The 25,358-nt window shown below is 41.8% G+C and overlaps 1 long non-coding RNA gene across 1 annotated transcript; it reads right to left on the bottom strand.

Annotated features, from left to right (window-relative positions):
- Positions 1 to 935: 935 nt before the first annotated feature.
- On the bottom strand, positions 936 to 22,440 carry LOC117657639 (uncharacterized). The gene is made up of 2 exons (XR_004589150.3): positions 22,199 to 22,440; positions 936 to 1,168 (listed from the first exon to the last, which is right to left on the bottom strand). It is a non-coding gene; the product is annotated as an uncharacterized LOC117657639 (long non-coding RNA).
- Between the last annotated feature and the right edge of the window lie 2,918 nt (positions 22,441 to 25,358).

Below are 25,358 nucleotides of genomic sequence, written 5' to 3'. Positions count from 1 at the left end.
ATATCTCACCAGCGATGCTCTGTGTGTGGGACGTGGGTTTGTCCTTGGATGACCATCAGTGGTGGGTTGCTCCCGGTTCGGTCCGGTTCTTGCGAACCCTTAGTAATGGCAGTAGGAGGTTCAACCCACCCGCCCCGACGTCATCACTCATGATCTGTGCATGCACTCCCGTTGCGAACCGGTAGTAAAGGTAAGTGGAACCCACCCCTGATGGTATGGTAGAACCTCTGGTAATGACCATATTTTGTTCCATAACTTTGGTCACAACCCAATTTGGTCATGACCTGAATCTAATTTTGGAAATTTGGCACTTACAAAAAAACTGAGAGGGAATCATTGGCCCAAAGTCACCCAGCTGGCTTTCATGGCTGAAGCGGAACTAGAACTCACAGTCTCCTGGTGATTGGCCCAAACTCACCCAGCTAGTTTTCATGCCTAAGGCAGGATTCGAACTCACCATATCTTGGTAACTGGCCCAAAGTCACCCAACTGGCTTTCATGGCTGAGGCAGGACTTGAACTCACAGTCTCCTTTTTCTAGCCCATAGCCTTAACCACCAGAGAGGAAAAGGGAAGGGGGGAGAGCCTTGGTAGTACAGTGGTCTAAAGCACCCTGTTATTAAGACCAGCTGCCTGCAATTACTGCAGGTTCGAATCTCGCCAAGGCTCAAGGTTGACTCAGCCTTCCATCCTTTCTAAGGTAGGTAAATTGAGGACCCAGTTTGTGGGGGCAATAAGCTGACTTTGTATAAATATACAAAAGGATGAAGGCTATTGCTTAACGCATTGTAAGCCGCCCTGAGTCTCCGGAGAAGGGCGGCATATAAATCAAATTAAAAAAAAAAATCCGTAGGAGAAAAACAACATTATTGACACTTATGCTGCTTACAAAGACCGACCAGATGTTCTCATAAAAGGAAACATGTGCAATCAAAGGAGCGCTGAACCTCAGTCGGGGAAAACGTTTATTCGCTTCTCAAACTGTTGTGCTCAGATAGTCCTCAGCTGTCATTTTATTATACCCCTGGTATGTCCCCAGCTTCTCATAAACGCTGCCTCCAGGGAATCTTTGGAGTCAATTCGGCAATCAGATCCCAAAAACGGTCGTGAAGGGAAATTGCTCAGAGAGGAGATTTCTTCTTTTTCCTTCACTGAGTTTGTTCCCCATCCTGCGGTGGGGGAAAAAAAAATGTCCTTTGATTTAAAACATGCAAAACTTTTCCGATATTCTTTCTCAAGCGTTTATTAATGGCGTTGTGTCTCTCTTTACACCAGGGGTGGTATTCATTTACCTTCGCTACTGGTTTGCAAATGGGAGCGCGCGCATGCACAGAGCATCAAAAAAGGGACGTGATGATGTCCGGGCGGGTGGGCGGAGCCTCTTGCACAGAGGTGGGTTCTAAGTTTTTTTACTACCGGTTCTGTGGGCGTGGCTTATTTTGTGGGTGTGGCTTGGAGGTCATGTGACTAGGTGGGCGTGGCTAGCTGGTCAGAGTCATTTCTGGAAGGTCCTCGCACTTACGACCAGTCCTCGCACTTACGACCCGACTCATTTGTTTGCTTTTAACACTGATCAGCTGTAGGGCGGCCCTTTGAAGCCCCGCGGCAAGAGTTTAAACAGTTTTTTTCCCTCTAGTCATCAGCTGGGACTCAGGAGGCAGCAATAGATTGGGGGTGGGACCAAATAAAAGGTAAGAATAACGTGGAGGGGGGGTGGGGGGGAGGGCGGGGGGGGGAGAACCAGTTCGGTGACATCATATCGTCACCGCTACTGACTCGGCCGAACCGGACCGAACCAGGAGGAACCCACCACTGCTCTTGCAGCTGCCGCTACTGATTTGCCCGAACCGGATGGAACTGGATGAATAAGCACCATTATGAATTATGAATTACACGCATACCCACACTTGAGCGCGCGCGCACACACACACACACACACACACACACACACACACACACACACACAAGCAGTTTAGGTTTTTCCTGTATCAAAAAAAGCAACAAACTTTTTAAGCCCTCGATAGAAATGTAAGGAACAAGAAATACCCCCCTTGCCCGCCCCCCCCAAAAAAGAGAGAATAAAAAAGAATGAATAACAAAGTCATGTTAGAAGAAATATCCTTCTGGGTTCAGCTCCAAGTGGGGAAAAAGACACTGGAAACATGGAGACTGCTTTGAAAGATGGTTTAATGGTGGACAGGATCACATGGTTTGAGTTCCTGAACAGAAAAGGGGCGAGACATAGTGAGTCCTCTCTGAATTTGAACTTCCTGGGGGCCAGAAAGAGTATCCTGATTGGTTGTCAGACTCCCAGGGGGTGGGGGTCTTAGCTAGCCTTGCTGGCTGATGTAATCTTCCCAGGTGCCATGTGGTGAGTTTCTGTTGCTAGATGGGTCCTATTGTGTTGCAGATGATGGTCCTTTGACAAAGGATTGGGTTTCTGCCTCTGGACCATTAACAAAAGGGTGGGGGCAGGAAGATGGGAGCTGCTTCATCTTTAAAACATGCTTCTCCATTTCTCATCCAGGGAAACATAATATTCTGCCTTTTTAATATTTCCTAAAATATTTCATTCTTCTAGGAAAGGGGTGGGTGCTAACTTCCTACAGTCAGATTGGAAGCACCCTCTAAAACAACAGAATTCAAAAAACTATTTCCTCCACAAAGGGGAAGGCTTTGATTGTGACACCGTGCCCACCGTTTCGCAGATATAATAATATACCGTGTTTCTCAGAAAATAAGACCGAGTCTTATTTTCTTTTAGAATTGAAAATAAGCCCTTGGGCTTATTTTCGAGGAGGTTTTACTTTTTTTGAGGTGCAGCAGGCCAGACTTGGTGAGATGGACATGCCGTGGATGCACCATTGCTGCCTGGGAGGAGAAGAACGCACCAGAGCCCAAATGCTGGGCCTCGACGGCAGGGGTGGGTTCTAATTTTTTTTACTACCGGTTCTGTGGGCGTGGCTTATTTTGTGGGTGTGGCTTGATGGTCATGTGACAATTATTTAGGATTTAGCAGAGGTACTGGTCTACCAGGCTTTTAACTGCTTGCAGAGCTGTACCGATCTACCCATGTATTTTTTCAGGCACTGGTCTACCCATGTATTTTTTCAGGCACTGGTCTACCCATGTATTTTTTCAGGCACTGGTCTACCCATGTATTTTTGCAGGCACTGGTCTACTCATTTGTTTTCTTTTAACACTGTTCAGCTGTAGGGCGGCCCTTTGAAGCCCGATGGCAGGAGTTTAAACAGTTTTTTTTCTCTCTAGCCGTCAGCTGGGACTCAGGAGGCAGCAATAGATTGGAGGTGGGACCAAATAAAAGGTAAGAATAATGTGGGGGGGGCGCTGGGGGGCACGGGGGGCAGAACCGGTTCGGTGATGTCATATCGTCACCACTACCGGCTCGGGAGAACCAGGCCGAATCGGGAGAAACCCACCACTGCTTGCCAGACTCAGAAGCCAGGGATCCTGCAGGCATCCCAGGCACATAAAGGCCGCAAAAATCCCCGGGCTGTTTGCAACTCGAGCGAGCTGTGTGTAAGAGTGACGGCACCGCCTTGAGGTTTGTCATAGCGGCACAGCCTCTTGGAGCAGTACCCTGCAAGGCTTGTTGTGGCGTTGCCTTCACAAACGGCAGCACCTCCGTGAACTTCATCACACCGGTGCAGCTGGCATCCTGCCGTGAGCGGCTGCGCCAGTGTGTCCAAACTTGTGGCGGTGCCACCGCATGCACACACAACGGCACAGCAATCCTTGCAGGGTCCTTGCATGCACTGAAGTTTCGGAATGGAGCCTTTTTTTTTTTTGCAAATGGCGGGAAAATGAGGGAGGGGAATTTTCCTGCCTATCATCCTTCCCTCAGTCTGTGCTGAGCTGTGCTGAGCCATGCAGCCCGTTCATCATTCCAGGTAAGTGCAGGGGCCGTGCGGGGGGCCTGGGAGGGCAAAAAAATGGACCTACTGGAAGTTCCGGAAGTCCAGAAACAGGCCTCTGGACCCCGGAGGAAGCAGTATTCGCCCTGCCGGGGGCTTGAGGAAAGCCTCTGGACCTGGGAAGGGCGAAACCCCTCCCACAACTGTGGTGCAGGCAGCCGATTAGGCCACGCCCACCATGGCCATGTCCACCCAGCAACGGCCAGTGAACCCATTGCTAAAGGATCTGAAGCAGTGGTGGGTTCCTCCCGGTTCGGTCCGGTTTGGCTGAGCTGGTAGTGGTGACGATATGACATCACCGAACCGGTTCTCACCCCCCTGCCCTCCCACCCCTCACCCCCCACCTTATTCTTACCTTTTATTTGGTCCCACCCCCAATCTATTGCTGCCTCCTGAGTCCCAGCTGATGACTAGAGGGAAAAAAACTGTTTAAACTCTTGCCAGGGGCTTCAAAGGGCCGCCCTACAGCTGATCAGTGTTAAAAGCAAACAAATGAGTCGGGTCGTAAGTGCGAGGACTGGTCGTAAGAGTGAGGACTTTCCAGAAATAACTCTGACCAGCTAGCCACGCCCACCTAGTCATATGACCTCCAAGCCACACCCACAAAATAAGCCACGCCCACAGAACCGGTAGTAAAAAAATTTAGAACCCACCCCTGATCTGAAGCCCACCCCTGCTTCTTCCCACAATGGGATGAAACTTTTATGTTTTTAGTGTAGGCTCTACGCACTCCCAAGTCGTCAACTTTGTTTATTTGGATTAACTGGCTGCACCATTTCATTCAGCCACACTTTTAATTTCAGGCTATGTCCACATAGCCCATTTATCATTATTGGACAATAATTTATCCCAGTGGCATCCACTCAGCTCCCTCTGTGATATTTTATAGAAAAGTTGCTACGTGTTCTGACCTAGGCTTCCTGATATACTAAAAAGCTCACAATTAGTCCTCAAAACCCATTTTCATTTCATCCTTTCATTCATAGCATGTGCTGAATCACCAAGAGTTTATAAATAGTCCAACAGAAGTCTGCCACAGTCCTTTGGATAAGGCTGGTAAACACTTGCCTTTATCTTCTTTGACACGCTGTCAAAGACCTAATTGGCAATTATCTTGGCAAGGCCACACGGAAACACAGTAAAAAATGGAGCTTCAATGTACAAACTGACAGCATCTACAACACTGCTCTTCCTTTATGTCTTATGGGAGGGGCCAATCATCTCCAAGCCTTACTCCTGAGTCATCCCTTTTGTTTTAACTGTCCTTGCCTTCTGGCAGCTCTGCGCATGCACGCACTGGGAACAGGCTCCCCCTGTTCCTCTACCTCTCTGATGTCCAACTCTGGAGGCTCCAGAGTCCGCACATAACTCCCAGATGGCCCTGGCTCCATCTCTGCCTCCGACGCAGAGCCCTCGTCCGAGCCTTCCCCAGACTCCAGGACTGGCCCATGTTCCTCCCCAACCTCCTCACTGTCCGACTCTGCTGCCAGCTCCACAGGCTGCTGGCGGACCACAACACTATGCCATCTCAATCAGGAAAACAGCAGAAAAGATTAATGCAATCATTGCCCCCCTCCCTCCCCAAATTCTTCCTTTGATCTCTGTCAAATTTAATATTTATTATTAGCTGCCAGGTCTCTGAAGGATGCATAACAAGGTTTTATCTTTACATGCACACCACAATCCTATCAATGACCGGAAGTGGGAAATAGCAGATACTAAGCTTCATAAGCAGGTGGTCATATTGTGTTCGAATGAGTTTTCTGATGATAAAATAAAAATTTGACAATGTCTCAAGATTAAAAAAATTCAATCCTAGGAGTATGAGCCACTGAAATTCCAAAACGAAAAGCACAAACACAAGTTGGCCATTTCCATATAGCATTTTTCATTGATTTATGGTTTTATAGCATTGTTATGGTTAAGATTAAGATAACCTTTTTTTTTTCCCCCTACGGGCACACTGGCATACATTTAAAAAATGAAATTCTGTTGCCTGCTCTCAAAAGGGTACACAAACATAACAGTATAGACACGCTATAAATACATATGTATATATCTACACAGGGGATGCAGTGGCTCAGTAGCTAAGACACTGAGCTTGTCAATTGAAAGGTCGGCAGTTCAGCGGTTCGAATCCCTAATGCCGCGGAATGGGGTGAGCTCCCGTGACTTGTCTCAGCTTCTGCCAACCTAGCAGTTCGAAAGCACATAAAAAATGCAAGTAGAAAAATAGGGACCACCTTTGGTGGGAAGGGAACAGCGTTCCGTGCGCCTTTGGCGTTTAGTCATGCCAGCCACATGACCACGGAGATGTCTTCGGACAGCGCTGGCTCTTTGGCTTTGAAACGGAGATGAGCACCGCCCCCTAGAGTTGGGAACGACTAGCACACATGTGCGAGGGGAACCTTTACCTTTACCTTATATATCTACACCCTTACATATAAAGACATATACATGTTAATCATTTTCCATCTTGAATACATGGTGGAAAGAGGAAGTTTGAGTGTTCACAAGGTTGATACAGTATGGAATAAAACTACAACAAAAATCTTGCTAATTATCTGCAATGACTCTATATACACTATAAATATAGACTGTAACAGCTAACAAAATGAAATTCACTGTAGAGAAAAGTAAGAGTTTATACTTAGACTGTCAGCTTTCCAAGTAAAAGTCACCACACTATAAAAAAGATGTTGAGACTCTAGAAAAAGTGCAGAGGAGAGCAACCAGGAGGATGAGGGGACTGGAGGCTCAAACATACGATGAACGGTTGCAGGAACTGGGCATGGCTGGTCTAGTGAAGAAAAGGACCAGGGGAGACATGATAGCTGTCTTCCAATATTTGAGGGGCTGCCACAGAGAGGAGGGGGGTCAAACTATTCTCCAAAGCATCTGAAGGCCAGACAAGGAATAATGGATGGAAACTGAACAAGGAGAGATTCAACCTAGAAATAAGGAGAAATTTTCTGACAGTGAGAACAATCAACCAATGGAACAGAAGTTGCATTTGGAAGTGGTGGGAGCTTCATCCCTGGAGGCTTTCAAGAAAAGATTGGACTGCCATTTGTCAGAAATGGTGTAGGGTCTCCTACTTGAGCAGGGGGTTGGACTAGATGACCTATAAGGTCCCTTCCAACTCTGTTAATCTGTTAAATCTGTTAATGTAGAAAGCAGAACTCTGAGGCAGGTAGATTCCTCAAGGAATTATATATTGGATACATCATATTGGCACAACTGGGGAAAACCGACTCTGAAAGTTCCTGCGGTTTTCACCATATTAAAAAGTAAAAGTTCCCCCTTCCCCCAAGTCATCAGTCATTGTCCAATAGAGGTGCTGGCTGGTTGCATGGATATTCCACTCCTCCTCTCCCCAGCCACCTCTTGGAATATCCCTTGGTTCCCACAGGAAATTTTTTTGTTTTGACTACAAAACCCCAGCTATCTATTTTCCCGCTCCCTTTTTCTTCCTTATGGCAACCCTGAAGCCTCAAAGATGGCCTCAGCCAGGTTCACTTCAGGGTCGACATAAGAAAAAACAAGTGGTATAGGCAAGTGATATGATGGGCGAACCTATGGCGTGTGTGCCAGAGGTGGCATGCAGCATCATGCTCCAGCTCAGCTCCACCATGCATGCACCCACGACTCCTGCCAGCCAGCTGATTTTTGGGTCTCTGTGATAGCCCCTCAAGTAGTGGAAGAAAGCTATCATGTGTCAGAGTATGAATATTCATGGACTGGAATAGATCAGCCAATGGGAACGCATGGTAACAGGTCAGCCAATTGGGAGCTGAGACAGACTGGAGACAGGGCATGTCTTAGTCTGCAGCTTCTGAGTCTGTGCAAAATTGAAACTGAAACTAAGCAGTCTGTGAATGCTTGCCTGTTCTGCTGAAATGAAACTAACTGTTCTCTCCTGCCTTCTGTTGTAACTGCTACTACGTTGAAGAAGAATCTATATTGGTATTGTAAATACTTCATCTGTTATTATGTATATAAAGAAGTTAATGAATCCAGCTGAATCAGTTATGTGTGTGTGCTTCTGGATTTGATTTTTGCAACAAACTCTAACTAACTAACTAACATCATGTCACCCCTAGTTCTTCTCTTTGCTAGGTGAGACATATCAAGTTCCCTCAATTCTTTGTCGTGCAGTGAAGTCTTCAGACCCTGATCCTCTTTGTTCTCTTCACTCTTTTTAGGGTCTCAGCATCATTTCTGTATTGCGGTGACCAGAATGGACACTGTATTCCAAGTGTGCCTTCACTAGATACAGGGTCCTATCAGGGGTGAAATGTTCCTGGTTTGGACCAGATCGCCCGATCCGGTAGCGATGGCGGCGGGTGGTTCGGAGAACCGGTAGCAAAAATCCCTGCGCCCCCTATGCCCAGCTGACCCGCACAATCATCAGAGGCTTTTTTTTTAACTTTTAAAAGCATTTTTTTCTACAACCTCTTCCACCGAAAAAATGCTTTTAAAAGTAAAAAAAAAAAAAAAAGCCTCTGATGATCATGCAGCTCAGCTGGGATCGTCAGAGGCTTTTCTTTTCTTTTTCTTTTTTTTGGGGGGGTGGGGTTTAAAAAACAAACTTTATTAAATTTAAAAAGATAAAATTATATAAAACATTCATAACCTTAAAATACAATCAACAATACTAATCACAACAAACAATGTGTCAGATGTAAATGCCTTATTCCCTAATGTGTAAATAATGTATATATGGGATATCAGGGGTTAACTTATTCTTTGACTCTTAATGTATTCATAATTCACCACTCCCACTCTTGGCTCCACCCTTTGTATATATAAGGAGCCACCTTCACCATTTTCTTTGCTTCTATCTGTGAATATTCAGTGAATATAGAATGCCTATTATAATTAAAGAGAAATATATTTAAACCTCTAACTCTTATTATTATTATTGAGTCTGATCCTGAAAATATTGCAACAAACTGGTAGCAGAGGATGGTTAATTGACTCAATAAATACCTAAAAATGTCTAAGAAAGATAGGCCCAACACCAGGGCCTACAGCAAAGAAATAGAAACTGAACAAGAAATAACCAACGAATCCACAAACGCGATTTCGAGAGAATCCGGAGAATACACCACTGAAGAAGAAGAATTAATAAATGAAAATGATGGCCAGGAGGAAATCGAAATAGAAAATAACGAACTCAGGTCAGAGATATTGAAGTTATTAAAAAGCCAGAAGAATGATGAAAGCCTCATCGCGAACCTCCAAGAAATGCTGAAGAACAGCGGAGCAGCGAGAGAGAAAAACATCGCTAAAGAGAAACCCAAAGACCAAAAAACTGTGAGTGATATGACTACAGAGAAAGTTGTTATGAAAAAGAAAAAATGTGATCCCGCGCGAAATTTTGAATGGCAGCCATCTTGGTTTCAACAAGCCTCCAAAGTGAGCGAAGCAGAGCCAATCAAAATGCTCAGTTCAAAATTTCTGGCGCGAAAAACGTTATCAGACAACGAAAGTGAAAAGGAGAATTCAAACTCTTCGGAAGAGCCAGAATCAGAAAGTGAAGACGACTTAACGAAATCCCAAGTAAAGTCAGCAATGAAGACGCTTTTTGCTGCATTTGGGCCAAAATTAAAAATTTCCAAAGCGCCAACGAAGAAGCAAGCGAACAAGCCGATACTTCAAGACCTGCACGCTCCCATCCTGACTTCAAGAGAGACGACGCCCGAGCCCAGAGAGCCATGTCGATTCCGCCCTACACCGCAGACCGAAGCAAGTGCCAACGCACCCAAAAGAAAGAGAAGAACAGTCGCCGCCATCAGAACTCCTAAGACCGAGCCAGAGACCGACTCGTCTGAAGAGGAGCGGAGCGAGCGAGCTACAATGGAGAGAACCTTCCACGACGACGCCAAAGAAGAAATGAACAACGCGCATGTGCGAAACTACGTAGACGGTCCGGAAAGACTTGAACTGGCCAGAGAACCGCGCAGACTCGTTGCGAGCATCCCCATGCCGTTTTGCAATTTCCTACACTTACGAGACCACGGACTACCTCAGGTTGTAAGTAATGGACAAAATAATGTGGGAAACTTACCCAGTGACTTCCCAAAACTTAGGGTTGATGGCATTAATTTGCAAGAATGGTATCTACAGCTCCAGGTTGTCTTTATGAAAGAAAATTTACTATTTTTTATCACTAGTCCCCCAAGAAGACCTTGGACTTTAAAAATAGATTGTTTACACCATAAGGCATTTTTTTTAATAATATCTAGCGTGTCTCCTGCAATGTATCATAGCATCAAACCAAATCTAACTGTTTCAGAAATAATTCAATGCATGTTTAATTTGTTTCACAGCGATAGTGTAGCTACCACCACAAGAATGTCTAAGGACTTCTTTTCTTCCAGAGTAAAACCAGGGGTTTCCATAAGTGAGCATTTAATATCTTTAAACAAAATAAGAGCTGAGCTGCATTTGAGGGGGGAAGTGATTTCAGATCAAACAATGAAAAGTGTTATTATCAACTCACTTGATTCATCATGGGATAGTTTTATGTCACACTTAGACACCATCAATCTAGGATATTTATCAATAGAAAGTCTGTCTAACAAATTGATAGCAGAAGACAATTCAAGAAAAAATCGTTATAGCAATCACACAGAACACAAATCTTTTAAGAAGGTAGCTTTCCAAGAAAAATATAATGAAACTTTTAAATGCCACAATTGTGGGTCCAGGGAACACAATAGAAGAGATTGTCCCAAAATTTCAAAGGAAAGACATAGGTCAGAATATAGGAATGAATACAATTATAGACAGTCTTCCACAGATAGACATAAATATAGAAGCCCACCAAATTACAGAGAAAGTAGAGGGGGCAGAGAAAATTCAAAAGAGAGAAAATCTGGTTCACTGAATGGACTAAATAAACAAGACAGCACTAAAACGCAACAAAATGAGAACAATAATTGGCTTATTGATTCTGGGGCAATTAATCACACCACTAATAACAAAAATATATTGTCTTCATTTACAGAAGATAAGTTTGTAATAAAGGTAGCTAATCAAGAAAAAGTTCAAGTATTAGGCAGAGGGAATGTGACCTTGCCTGGTCTAGGAAAAATAGAGGGGGTATTGTTAATACCAGAAATACCTCATAACATACTAAGTGCCATAAAACTAAGCAGAGATTCTGACATCAATATAGTTTTCTCAAAGGGAAAAGCAACTTTAGAGAAGAATAAAACAAATGTAGGCACTGTGATGATTAAAGGAGGCCTGCCCTATCTGATAACAAAAGAAAGATGGTTACATAACATTGATTCAAATATGGAAGATTGTATTGAGGCAGATGATGAAAATATTAGTAACAGTGACAATGATGAATGTAAAATATCTCATGATCACACAGATACACACAATGAGAAGAAACCAAAAATAGGTAAACCAATTCATGACGAGTGTGCTCACATCTTACATAGGAAGTTAGGACATGCAAGTTTTCCTGTAGTACAAAAAATGACTGAACACGCAGAAGGTGTCAAAATAAAAAATTGTGAAAATTATTTGGAATGCTCAGTATGTAAATCTACTAAACTAAAAACTAGTCCCAGGCCAAAAAAATCCACCAGATCAACTAACAAAATTTTTGACTTAGTACACATGGACTTAGTTGGCCCATTAACTCCATCAATCACTTATAGAAAACGTTACTTCCTAACAATAGTAGACGATTACAGTCGCTATGGTTTTGTTTACACATTAAAACACAAGGATGAAACCTTTCAAAAATTTAAGGAATTTTACAAACGCATAGAAACACAACATAATATCAGAATAAAACAAATTATGACAGATAGGGGATGTGAATTCATGTCTAAAGAATTCTCCCAATGGTTAAAGGATAGAGGAATGCTACATTACACGTCTAGTCCATTTTCTGCGTTCCAGAACGGGATTGCAAAGAGAAAGAATTCCACATTACAAACCATGATTAGGTGCACATTAGAGGATGCTGGTTTAGGCAAACAATTTTGGTCAGAAGCCTTACATTATTCAAATTACACTCAAAATAGAACCTGGTCCAGTATTGTGAATAAGACACCATATGAGGTGATGTATAATAGGAAACCAAAATTAGCACACATGCACATATTTGGGGTCACTGCAGACGTACACATACCTAAACAGTTGAGAAGAAAGGGAGAAAACGTATCCAGAAGACTAAGATTTATGGGATATGAAACTGGCACCAAAGGGTACAGATTCATTGATAATAATAACAAATTTATAGTTTCCAGAACAGCTGTGTTCCATGAACAGGCCAACTGGTCTAAATTACATCTTAATGAAATATTTCCAAATAAATGCAAAGATACAAAATCTCGTGAGGAAGGGACAATAGAAAATCAAAATATCAACAAAAATAAAAACAAAACCAAAACATGGACAAATAGTCAACACAAAATAAAGACAGACACATTAACAAAAAAGGAAGCAAGATATTTGCATGACTACCATAGCAAACCTGAAAGAGCTATTAGGAACAACAGAAATCAAATACCAAATAAATACAGAGATTACATAATGCATATGGATGGTGAACAAATAACACCTAATACATATGAGGAAGTATTAAAACTCCCTCGTGAAGAAAAGGAAAAATGGGAACTAGCTATGAAAAAAGAGATGGAAAGTTTGCAAGGATTAAATGTATTCACACCTGCGATTGCACCTAAAGATAAAACAATTATTGGTACCAGGTGGATTTATAAAATTAAGAACCTAGAAGGAGGCAACACCCTATACAAAGCTAGATTGGTTGCACAAGGTTATGCACAAAAATATCCGGAGGACTATACTGACACGTACTCCCCCACAGTAAGAACAGAGAGTGTTAAAACAGCTCTAGTAGTAGCATCCGCACTCAATCTTGATGTATTTCAATATGACATACAGACTGCGTATCTACACGCAAAACTAGATAAGGAAATATATGTAAGAGCACCTCACAGTCAATACACTAATAAAAATGAAATTTGGCTATTGAACAAGAGTTTATACGGATTAAAGCAATCTGGCAAAAGATGGTACGATTGCTTGGTAAAAGTACTTAAGACCATGGATTTCAACGCTACCACTGCTGATAACTGTTTCTTTGTCAAAAAGAGTGATGATTACATTGAATTTGTATTGATTTATGTAGATGATATTTTATATATAGGAAAACACAAAGAGAGAAGAGAAATCTTTGTAAACAAGCTAAATGAACATTTCTCGTTGAAATCTCTAGGTAAAGTAAACAAATACCTTGGTGTACAAATTAACAAAACTAGAAGGGGATTCAAACTTACTCAGAAAGATAAGATTATTGAACTTCTAAACAAATGCAATTTAAACAATGCCAAACCCTGTGACACTCCTATGCAAACTGATTTCCTTAGAAATACTGATGAATCTTCCCCTGAATTCAAGGATAATACATTTTATAGATCAGTCATAGGTTCACTTCTTTATATATCTAATTGGACTAGGCCAGATATTGCATTACCACTCAATTTATTATCAAGGCACGTTAGCAAACCAACAATGTATCACTGGGAAGCTGTCAAAAGAATTTTAAGATATCTGAAAAGTACATTAGACTTTTGCCTAGTATTAGAACCTAGTGATAATAAAGAACCAAAACTTACATGTTACGCAGATGCGGATTGGGCTGGAGATATATCATGCAGAAAAAGTACTTCTGGTTATATTTTTCTGTTAAATGACTGTCCAGTTTACTGGTACACTGGTAAACAAGAACTGGTAGCCACTTCAACCACAGAAGCGGAATATGTTTGTTTATCCAAAGCTGCAAATAACCTTGTATGGTTTAATGATTTAATTTCAGATGTTTGGAAAAAACCTGCTTTGCCTTTTGTTATGCATGAAGACAATAAAGCAGCCATTGAAATATCTAGATCCGATGCCATTGGACAAAGATCCAGGCATATAGATATAAAATTTAAGCATGTGAGACAATTGTCTCAAGATGGATTTATCAAAGCAGTGCATTGTGATACCTCTGAACAATTAGCTGACATATTGACGAAGCCTTTACCTTCTAAACAGCACAAATACTTAACTTCCAAATTGTATGTCTTATATTGTCCTGAATCTGAATGTAATTGGTGTTGTATAGCGAACCGGCATTTAGAGGGGGATTTGTCAGATGTAAATGCCTTATTCCCTAATGTGTAAATAATGTATATATGGGATATCAGGGGTTAACTTATTCTTTGACTCTTAATGTATTCATAATTCACCACTCCCACTCTTGGCTCCACCCTTTGTATATATAAGGAGCCACCTTCACCATTTTCTTTGCTTCTATCTGTGAATATTCAGTGAATATAGAATGCCTATTATAATTAAAGAGAAATATATTTAAACCTCTAACTCTTATTATTATTATTGAGTCTGATCCTGAAAATATTGCAACACAATGTATATGTGATATGTATATAAGTACAAGTATACACAGTGACTTATTTCCTTTTTTATCTTAATGATGGTGTATAATGTAAGGTGACCAGATGTCCCGCTTTTGGCTGGACAGTCCCGCTTTTGAGCAATTTGTCCCGCGTCCCGCGGCGTTTCAAAAAAGTCCCGATTTTTCTTGAGCCCCAGCTGATGGCTAGAAGAAAAAAAAACTGTTTAAACTCTTGCCCGGGGCTTCAAAGGGCCGCCCTACAGGCAATCAGTGTAAAGAGTTTTTTTCCCCCTAGCTAAGCTTCAGAAACGAAACCGAAACCAGGATCTTTGGTGCAGCGTGACAAAATGAGGCAGAGAGAGATTTATTTTCATTTTTATTTTTCCTCCCCAAAAAAGGTAGGTGAAAAACTGCAAACAATGGGAAATTTAGGAGGAGAGTTCAAGATTTTAAAACACAAAGGAAAAAAAGCTGTATTTAACTAGGGAATTGTAATAATTGAGATACTATTAATTGTATATTGTGTTGAAAGCAGAAATGGTTAAGTTGTGGTTCGGAGGAATATATGGGAGAAATTATTTGGTTTATTATTATTGGTAAATATAATTAATTGATTTGTAAGAAATTGGATTGCATGGAAATAATTGGAATATTCATGTTCATATTGATTAATATACAAAAAAGATAGTTTTATAACTAATTGATTTATATTAAAATGTTGAATTTGTATTAAACAACTGTATTACATAATTACATAATTAAACAATGTGAGGATGGATATAAAAATAGATGACAATGGGAAGGGGTATAATATAGAATAGAAGGGAAAAATTGAATTTGATTAAGATTAGAGATGAGAATGAAGGGTAATATTGGTTTTTTTAAAAAAATAGATGAGGAATAAATATGGCAAAAAGGAAATATAGAAATTGTAAATTAATTGAAATTACTAAACACTGTTTAAATTTGTGAACCAACCAAACACTCTGTTCAAAGAAAATACATTGTATGTTTGTATGTGTGTTTCTAATTACTGCTATTTATTCATATTTGTTCTCTTTTATTCTTTAAAGTTTAACAATTCATTCTTTATCTTAATATCTTTATATTTGCTTGGGGTTGGCTTTCTTCCCTTTCATCTTTTTTATTGTACAGCAATCTTTCTCCTCAAACCTACCACCTCTCTCTTTTCTTTCCTTCTTACTTTCTCTTCCCCCCACCCTCTTTTTCTCCTCCCTACTTCCTCTTTCTTTCTCCTTCTCCTCCTCTCTTCCTCCCTCTCTTACCCTCACTCCTACTCTAATTTCCATTCCTTCATCCCTCTCTATTGCTGTAATCCTTTAATGCATATGGACTACTCAGAGGGCTGAAAAAGTTATTTTTGACTGGTCCTCACACTTTTGACCAGTCCTCGAACTTATGACTGTCCTCACATTTTACATTTTTGCCCTATCTTGTCACCATGTTGAAGAGAAGCAGTTGTGAAATGAGTGACATGGTTGTTAAGAATGCTGCACGGGCATAAATGTGAGGATGGTCATAAGTGTGAGGACCAGTCAAAAGTGCGAGGACCTGTCAGAAATGCCTTTTTTCAGCTCTCTGGTTAGTCCTTTTGTGCATATGGACTACTCAGAGGGCTGAAAAAGTTATTTTTGACTGGTCCTCACACTTTTGACCAGTCCTCGAACTTACGACTGTCCTCACATTTTACATTTTTGCCCTATCTTGTCACCTTGTTGAAGAGAAGCAGTTGTGAAATGAGTGACATGGTTGTTAAGAATGCTGCACGGGCATAAATGTGAGGATGGTCATAAGTGTGAGGACCAGTCAAAAGTGCGAGGACCTGTCAGAAATGACTTTTTTCAGCCCTCTGGTTAGTCCTTTTGTGCATATGGACTACTCAGAGGGCTGAAAAAGTTATTTTTGACTGGTCCTCACACTTTTGACCAGTCCTCGAACTTACGACTGTCCTCACATTTTACATTTTTGCCCTATCTTGTCACCTTGTTGAAGAGAAGCAGTTGTGAAATGAGTGCCATGGTTGTTAAGAATGCTGCACGGGCATAAATGTGAGGATGGTCATAAGTGTGAGGACCAGTCAAAAGTGCGAGGACCTGTCAGAAATGACTTTTCAGCCCTCTGAGTAGTCCCTATACACATAGCCATGGCCACCCGGTCACATGACCAGGTAGCCACGCCCACCCAGTCACATGGCCTCCAAGACACGCCCACACAATAAGCCACGCCCACAATGGTGTCCTTCTTACCAATGTTAAAATCTGTTCACCTTACCCTATAGACATAGCCATGGCCACCCGGTCACATGACCAGCTAGCCACGCCCACCCAGTCACATGACCAGCTAGCCACGCCCACAAAATAAGCCACGCCCACAGTGTCCCTCTTTACCAATGTTAAAATCTGGTCACCTTAGTATAATGATTACTTTTAATTTCTTACTAAATTTTAACTTTACCTTCTTTTCCATTGGTTTATCCACTCACACCAACTATCCCATACCTTAAAATACTGTGAGTCTTCCTTGTCTTTCAATTTCAACGTTACTTTTAAAAGCATTTTTTCTACAACCTCTTCCGATGAAAAAATGCTTTTAAAAGTAAAAAAAAAAGCCTCTGATGATCGCGCGGCTCAGCTGGGATCGTCAGAGGCTTTTCAAAGCATTTTTTTTCTGCAACCTCTTCCGCCAAAGAGGTGATAAAAACTGCTTTGAAAAGCCTCTGACGATCCCAGCTGAGTTGCCTGATCGTCAGAGGCTTTTCAAAGCATTTTTTTCTGCAACCTCTTCCGCCAAACAGGTTGTAGAAAAAAATGCTTTGAAAAGTTTTTTTTTAAAAAAAAGTTGGCCACGCCCGCCCAGTCACATTACCCCGCCCTCACCAAGCCACGCCCACAGAACCGGTAGTAACAAATTTTACATTTCACCCCCTGGGTCCTATCATTTCATTTGAATGCAAATAGAGCACTGAAGTCATGTCAACAAATGCCAGAGAGATCCAAAGATCAGAACAGAACAGAATAATGAAGTTGGAAGGGACCTTGGAGGTCTTCTAGTCCAACCCTCTGCGCATGCAGGAGACCCTATGCCAGTGATGGCTAACCTTTTTGCCCTCGCGTGCCAAAAGTGGGGGGCAGTGTGGGGGGGTCGCGGGTGCGGGTGCCCACATCCATAATTCAATGCGCCCCGCCCTCTCGCGCATGCGCATATGACCCCCCCCCCACACTTCCCCCTGCTTTTGGCACGCAATGACATGGTGGCCTCGGTAGGCCCGTTTTTCCCCCTCCCTAGGCTCCAGAGGTTTCTAGGAGCCTGGGGAGGGCAAAAACAGCCTTCCCCATTCCCCCGGAGGCCTTCCGGAGTCCGAAAAGAGCCAGTTTCCCGACTTCCAGAGGGACCGGAAGGCCTGAAAATCAGTTGGCCAGCGCGCGCATGCGCGCTGGAGCTGAGCTAGGGCAACACTCGTGTGCCCACCAATATGGCTCCACGTGCCACCTGTGGCACCTGTGCCATAGGTTCGCCATCACGGCCCTATGCCATTCCGGACAAATGGCTGTCCAGTCTCTTCTTTAAAGCATCCAGTGATGGAGCACCCACAACTTCTGAAGGCAAAGCTGTTCTATTGTTAATTTTTCTCAGTCTTCTGCAAGCCATAAAAGAATTGCCAGCTTATAGTTTACCTGAAGAGTTTACAGATCTGTATTAGGTTTACAAGAGACGCACTGACTTCTGAAGGAGCATTTCTTGACCAGCACAGAAATATTTACGGCCTGAATGGAGAGACTAAATCTACAAAGCAAGTTTGTCTTGCAAGCCTTTTATGGCTGATTCCAGATGGAAGGGATAGTGGCAAAATCTGGTTGTTTATTTGCTTTAATGACATGCTGCTTACAGGGCTGTAGGCTATCCAGCTGTGAAACTAGGGAGAGAGAGGGGGAGAGAGGGAGGGAGGGAGGGAGAGAGAGAGAGAGAGAAAGAGAGAGAGAGAGAGACAATAAAACTGAAGAAATAGATGAACAGAACCTGAATCTGAGAAAGTGCGTGGAAATGCGGAAGGCAGTGAAAAACCAAGAAGCCGTTACATTTGGTGCAGTTTATTTATTTATTTATTTATTTATTTATTTATTTATTTATTTATCAAATTTATTTATTTATCAAATTTATATACTGCCCTACTCCCGGGGGACTCAGGGCGGTGAACAGCCAAGATAAAATACAAATAATATAAACATTAAAAGTCCATTAAAATTATTAAATATTTTGGCCGAAAACAAATTTAAAACACCCAATTTGTAAAACAGATTAAACGATTTAAAAATTTAAAAGGGAGAGTTAGGCCAGGCCAGCCTGCTGAAATTAAAATGTTTTGAGAGCACGACGAAACGTGCGCAGATCCGGGATCCTCCGTATCTCCGGGGGGAGCTCGTTCCAGATGGCAGGTGCCCCCACAGAGAAGGCTCTCCCCCTGGGCGGAGGGGACCCTGAGAAGCCCCTCTCTATGGGAGCGTACTGGTCGGTGAGAGGCTATTGGTAGCAAAAGGTGGTCTCGTAAATACCCCGGTCCGATGCATCATATTGGCACAACTGGTTAGAAGCAAAATAATAATCAGGGGTGGGTTCTACTTACCTTTACTACCAGTTTGCAACGTGGCTGTGTGTGCACGCTTGCTTCACCTGCGCGCAGAAGTGTTTTGATGACGTCAGGGTCAGTGGGAGGAGCCTCCCGCCGGTTTTACAGAACCGGTGCGAACCAGGGGCAACCTACCACTGGAAACAATCCATCAATTCAAACCAAGCTAGGAGGAATAGCTAACACTTTAGAGGACAGGTTCAAGATCTAGAAGGATCTAGACAGATTTGAACACTGGGCCGTATCCAGGGATGGGCTACTGGGGGTTCTCAGGGGTTCGGGAGAACCTCTAGCTAAGATTCTGTGCAGTTCGGAGAACCCTCAAATCCCACTCCTGGCTGGCCCTGCCCACCCCACTCCGCCCTTCCCAGGAGTCCCCATGCGGCCCATTTTGGATGCAGGTAAGTGCAGGGCACGCATGGAGGCTCGGGGAGGGCAAAAAATAGGCCTACCGGAAGTTCAGGAACGGCCTCCAGAGCCTGGGGAGGCCGTTTTCGCCCTCCCGGAGGCTCAAGGAAAGCCTCCGGAGCCCGGGGAGGGCAAAAACAACCCCCCCTGTGGTGGTTCAGGAGGCCAACTAGGCCACGCCCACCATGGCCACGCCCACTCAGCAACAGGGCAGAGAAGCCCTTGCTAAAATGTTTGAAGCCCACCCCTGGCCGTAACTCATGAAGCGCCATTCAGTGGTGAGACAAGTAAGATTTTACACTTAGGCAAGAAAAATCAAAATGTAGAAGTATAGAATAGGTGGTACCTAGCTCAACAACAGTGATCACAAAACCTGTCTCTCCCATTAATTGTATCTTTTTTTTTTTAATTTGATTTATATGCCGCCCTTCTCCGGAGACTCTTTACATCCTTGCAATTCTTGGCAGCTGAAACTAAAAGTCTCTAATAAAAGAAATTTAAAACAGAAGCGAATTTCAAATGTTATTGAGCTGAGAAAGAATCTCTTGGCTGGAAAATATTAATCTAGGTTCTGGGTGTGATTTATTCATTGCAAGGCTATAAAAGTTATCGGGGAGAGTATCCCCTGTTCTAGTTTATTAATTCAGTGCGATACTTTCAGCCTGGCTTATACCCCTGAGCAAAAGCGAGATCCCAGTGCTTTCAACCATGTTCTTCCTTCCCCTTCTGGTAAGCTATTAAATCCTGCAAGGAAGAGATCAGACAGGATTAAATAGACCCAGCATGGTAGTTGAAATATATATATATATTTATGTAAGTTTTCACGGGTATGTATGTGTGTATAGTTAATATTTCGGGTTTCTTCCCGTGTAATTGTGGATATATCCCTAAAAGGGGATATATCCACACACACACACACACACACACACACACACACACATATATATAGATATATATATATGGTATATAAAGTTTTTATTTTTATTTTTCATAAACACATTTACATGTACAGTCATTTCCATCATTTTTCATTCATCTTTTCTTTTAACTTTCATTTTTACTTTTTACTTTTTCGGGGCTGCTCTTTTACCCTTTACCTTTACTCCAACCTTTCTCCTTCTCTTCCTTCCTGTTTCTCCTCCTACTTCCTTCATTCTTCCTCTCCTTCTCTTTCCTACTTCCCCTTCTCTTCCCCCACTCCTCTCTTCTTCCCCCCTTCTAACCTTCTCCTTTACTCCTCTTTCCCCTCCTTCTTCTTCCTCTCCTTTTCCCTTTCTTCTTTCTCCTCCTCTCCTCTCTTTTCCCTTCCTCTCTCTCTACTCCTTCCCCTCTTTTCCCTTTTCAGTTCAATCTAAAGTGGTATTTGAGCAGACCCGATTTCCTAATTGCCTTTATTCTCATTTCAATTCCTTATTCAATTATTATTTATTTTTATTTCATCATTTGCGTACATTTTTATAATATCTCCCTTTTTTTCCCTTTTATCCCCCCTCCCCTTTCTCCTTTTACTTGACATCATCTCGGTATCTATTTTTCTAATTGTTTTCTCCCACCTATTCTCTGTCTATTTTATCTCTATGTCCTTATTCATATTTCTTTTCTGACCAATCATAAAATTTATCCCATGTCTTGAAATACATCGACTCCTCTTTATCTTTTACTCTCAATGTTAATCTATTCATTTCTGCACATTCTAAAATTTTCTTTATAATTTCTCCTTCCAACGGAATTTTATCTGCTTTCCAGTTTTGTGCAAATACAATTCTAGCTGCTGTTATTATATGAATAATCAAATATGTATCTTCTTTGTATTCCTCAGCCAGCAATTATATAAATTGATGATCAGCTAAAGCTGATAATTTGCTTTGATGACTGCTAGCGGGGGGGGGGGGGCTGAGTGAGGAATTCTGGGAGTTGAAGTCCACAAGTCGTAAAGTTGCCAAGTTTGGAGACTCCACCTCTAGAGCAGAGGTGGGCAACTATGGCTCCTTTATTCTGGGACTTCAACTCCCAGAATTCCTCAGCGCCTCCCCCTCCCCCATGCTAGCAGTCATCAAAGCAAATTAGCAGCTTTAGCTGATCATCAAATTATCATAATTAACTGTGAAGGGCTGTCACAGGGAAGAGGAAGGCCTCCCTTCTCCCCAGATTAAAATATTCTTTATTCTTAATATTAAAAAGAGGCAGGATAGAATGTTATCCCTAAAGGAGAAATGGAGAAAAATCTTAACAAAGGTAGAAAACAGCCCCAGTCTTCCTGCCATAGGAAAACAGCCTCAAGCAGAAGCTTGAAGAGGCTGGTTTTTTAGGAATGGAGATTTTGTATCCATTCCGAAAGACTGGGCCAATCTATTCCTAAGCAAAGAGACTCCAAATAAGCAACACAACAGGCAAGCCAAAGCTGACAAGATTAGCTCAGACAAACGCCTAGGATTTGCATTACCCCTCTTGCCGGTGGAGCCAGCCGTGACCCCTATATGACACCATAGGAATCTGGCAACAGCCATTAAAATATTGAAGGATATATTCTTGTACAGGAACAGGCATCTCAAAGCTCTAAAGAATGTATAAAAGCTCATCTACTCTCAACCCCATTTTGTCAGCCACCCCAGAAACATGCTGCTGTCACTAGTTTCTGGCTAACAAATAAACAGAGACCTCCTTTCCTGCAGCCTGCCTCCATCTTATTTCCAGCACCTTTCTCCCATCATGGAACCAGACTGGATTTTTCTTCGAACAGTGGTATAAGAATTCCTACCTTGGGCAGGGGGTTGGACTAGAAGATTCTAGGTATCTTAACAAAAATGCTTCTGGAGTCTACTCAGACCCATTGCCATCAGCTGGTTTGTTTCTCTTCTAGAACAGAAGTGTGACTGATGTGTGACTGATGGCCCACAGCAGGGTACCATTTTGTGACAGTACCTACAAATGGTTTCAAAATTCCAACTCTGCTCCCTGGCTTGAATTCTTTGTGGAGTTCTGGGACCTTCAAAGAACATTCAGACTATTCCACCCACTGACTATGGCTTATTATAAACTTAGTGTCAAGGTTCCAAGTAATACACCCATCGCAAACAGAACTCCGAGGCGAGTAGGCTCCTCAAAGAACAGTTTTATCAGGAGATATCATCTTGGCACAAACTGGTGCGAAGCCAACTCTGAAGATTCCCGTGCTTTCCACCAGGTTTTTAAGAAGAGACTGGACAGCCACTTGTCTCAAATTGAATAGGGTCTCCTTTTTGAACAGGGGTTTGGATGAGAAGACCTCCAAGGCAGGGGTGAAATGCTCCCGGTTCGGGCGAGTACGTAGCGATGGCGGCGGGCAGTTCGGAGAACTGGTAGCAAAAATCCCTGCCCCCACCCCCCAAGCCCAGCTGAGCCCCGCGATCATCAGAGCCTTTTTTTCCTTTTAAATGGCTCTGACGATCCCTCCCCCTCCCCCCTCAGCTTGCTTAACTTAGCTGCTGGTCGCAATGTCTTGCTGTAATCCCTGCAATCCATTGCATCAGCAAGCAACTGAATCTCCCTGCCTGCAATCAAGCAGGCAGGGAGTTGTGGACTTCAACTCCCAGAATTCCTCAGCCAGCAAAGCAAAGCTGGCTGAGGAATTCTGGGAGTTGAAGTCTACAAGTCTTAAAGTTGTCAAGGTTGGAGACCCCTGTTCTATTGGGTAAGTTTTTTTCCCCCCTTTGGGAGCTTTAAAAAAATAGTTAATTGGGGTTTTTTTTAGTTGTTCTTTTTTTAGACCTAGCCATTTAAAGTTTAGGAAGTTTTAAATTTAGCTGCTTTTATATTAAAATAAAAATAAATTAAAATAAAATAATATTTGTGCAGCTTTCTGAGATTTAGTGTGTTTCTGTAGTGTTTCACTCTAACTACACAAACACACAAAATCTCACAAAGCTGTATGTGGAATTTTGTGTGTGTAAAGTTGTTTTTTTGGGCTTTTTGTGGCTGTGTGAGGTTCCTGCTTGTTGCAGGGGCCATTTTGGGTCTAGCACAGCTGCTTTTACATTGTGGGTGAGCCAGTTGTGTTATGTTGTGTTGTGTGTGTGTAAAAATGTGTGAAAGTTGGTTTTTTGGGCTTTTTGTGGCTGTGTGAGGTTGCTGCTTGTTGCAGGGGCCATTTTGGGTCTAGCACAGCTGCTTTTACATTGTGGGTGAGCCAGTTGTGTTGTGTTGTGTTGTGTAGGTTAAAAAAGGGCAAAGAAGTGACATTCACTTGGCCACGCCCACCTTACCAATAAGCCATGCCCTCCCAGTCACCTTACCACCAAGCCACACCCACCAATTAAGCCACACCCACAGAACCGGTAGCAAAAAAATTTAGATTTCACCCCTGCTCCAAGGTACTTTCCAGCTCTATTCTGATTAATTCAAGCATGGCTGACTGAGGGATTCTGGGGTTCTGGAGTTGAAGTACACAAGTCTTAAAAGTTGCCAGATTTGGAGAGCCCGGTACTAAAGAGATGAATTAAAATTAACAGTTTTGGATGGAACATTCCCTGCAGGCTATTAATGAAGCACATCTGTTCAACCTTCCTAGGAAATGGGCTTGTGGCTAACAGCAGCAGAGGCTCTTTATGAGGGCACGCTTGTCTGCATCGTTAAATGTGCCCTAGAGCATAATCCAATAAAACAGGAGAGAATTCTTCACCTCTGAAACTAGAGTAGAGTTGTCCCTAATGTCTGAATGTGAACTGAAATCTACTACTGGGAGGAGAATAGTTGGCTAAATCACAAGGAGAAAGACTGCAAGACATGGTCAGTTATAGAATAGAATAGAATAGAATAGAATAGAATAGAATAGAATAGAATAGAATAGAATAGAATAGAATAGAATAAACAGATTGTAGAATGGAATGGAATAGAATAGAACAGAATAGAATAGAATAGAATAGACAGATTGTAGAATGGAATGGAATGGAATGGAATGGAATGGAATAGAATAGAATAAATAGAATAGAATAGAATAGAATAGAATAGAATAAACAGATTGTAGACTGGAATGGAATGGAATAGAATAGAATAGAATAGAATAGAATAAACAGATTGTAGAATGGAATGGAATGGAATGGAATGGAATGGAATAGAATAGAATAGAATAGAATAGAATAGAATAGAATAGAATAAACAGATTATAGAATAGAATAGAATAGAATAAACAGATTGTAGAATAGAATAGAATAGAATAGAATAGAATAGAATAGAATAGAATAGAATAGAATAGAATAGAATAGAATAGAATAGAATAAACAGATTGTAGAATGGAATGGAATGGAATGGAATGGAATGGAATAGAATAGAATAGAATAGAATAGGATAGGATAGGATAGGATAGGATAGGATAGGATAGGATAGAATAGAATAGAATAGAATAGAATAGAATAGAATAGAATAGAATAAACAGATTGTAGAATGGAATGGAATGGAATGGAATGGAATGGAATGGAATAGAATAGAATAGAATAGAATAGAATAGAATAGAATAAACAGATTATAGAATAGAATAGAATAGAATAAACAGATTGTAGAATGGAATGGAATGGAATGGAATGGAATAGAATAGAATAGAATAGAATAGAATAGGATAGGATAGGATAGGATAGGATAGGATAGAATAGAATAGGATAGAATAGAATAGAATAGAATAGAATAGAATAGAATAGAATAGAATAAACAGATTGTAGAATGGAATGGAATGGAATGGAATGGAATGGAATGGAATAGAATAGAATAGAATAGAATAGAATAGAATAGAATAAACAGATTATAGAATAGAATAGAATAGAATAAACAGATTGTAGAATGGAATGGAATGGAATGGAATGGAATGGAATAGAATAGAATAGAATAGAATAGAATAGAATAGAATAGGATAGAATAGGATAGGATAGGATAGGATAGGATAGGATAGG

Source organism: Pantherophis guttatus, chromosome 3 (assembly GCF_059756535.1).
Source record: "Pantherophis guttatus breed Tessera chromosome 3, ASM5975653v1, whole genome shotgun sequence".
In the NCBI taxonomy this organism is placed as follows: Eukaryota; Metazoa; Chordata; class Lepidosauria; order Squamata; family Colubridae; genus Pantherophis; species Pantherophis guttatus.
This window is presented reverse-complemented; position numbering and strand designations above follow the sequence as displayed.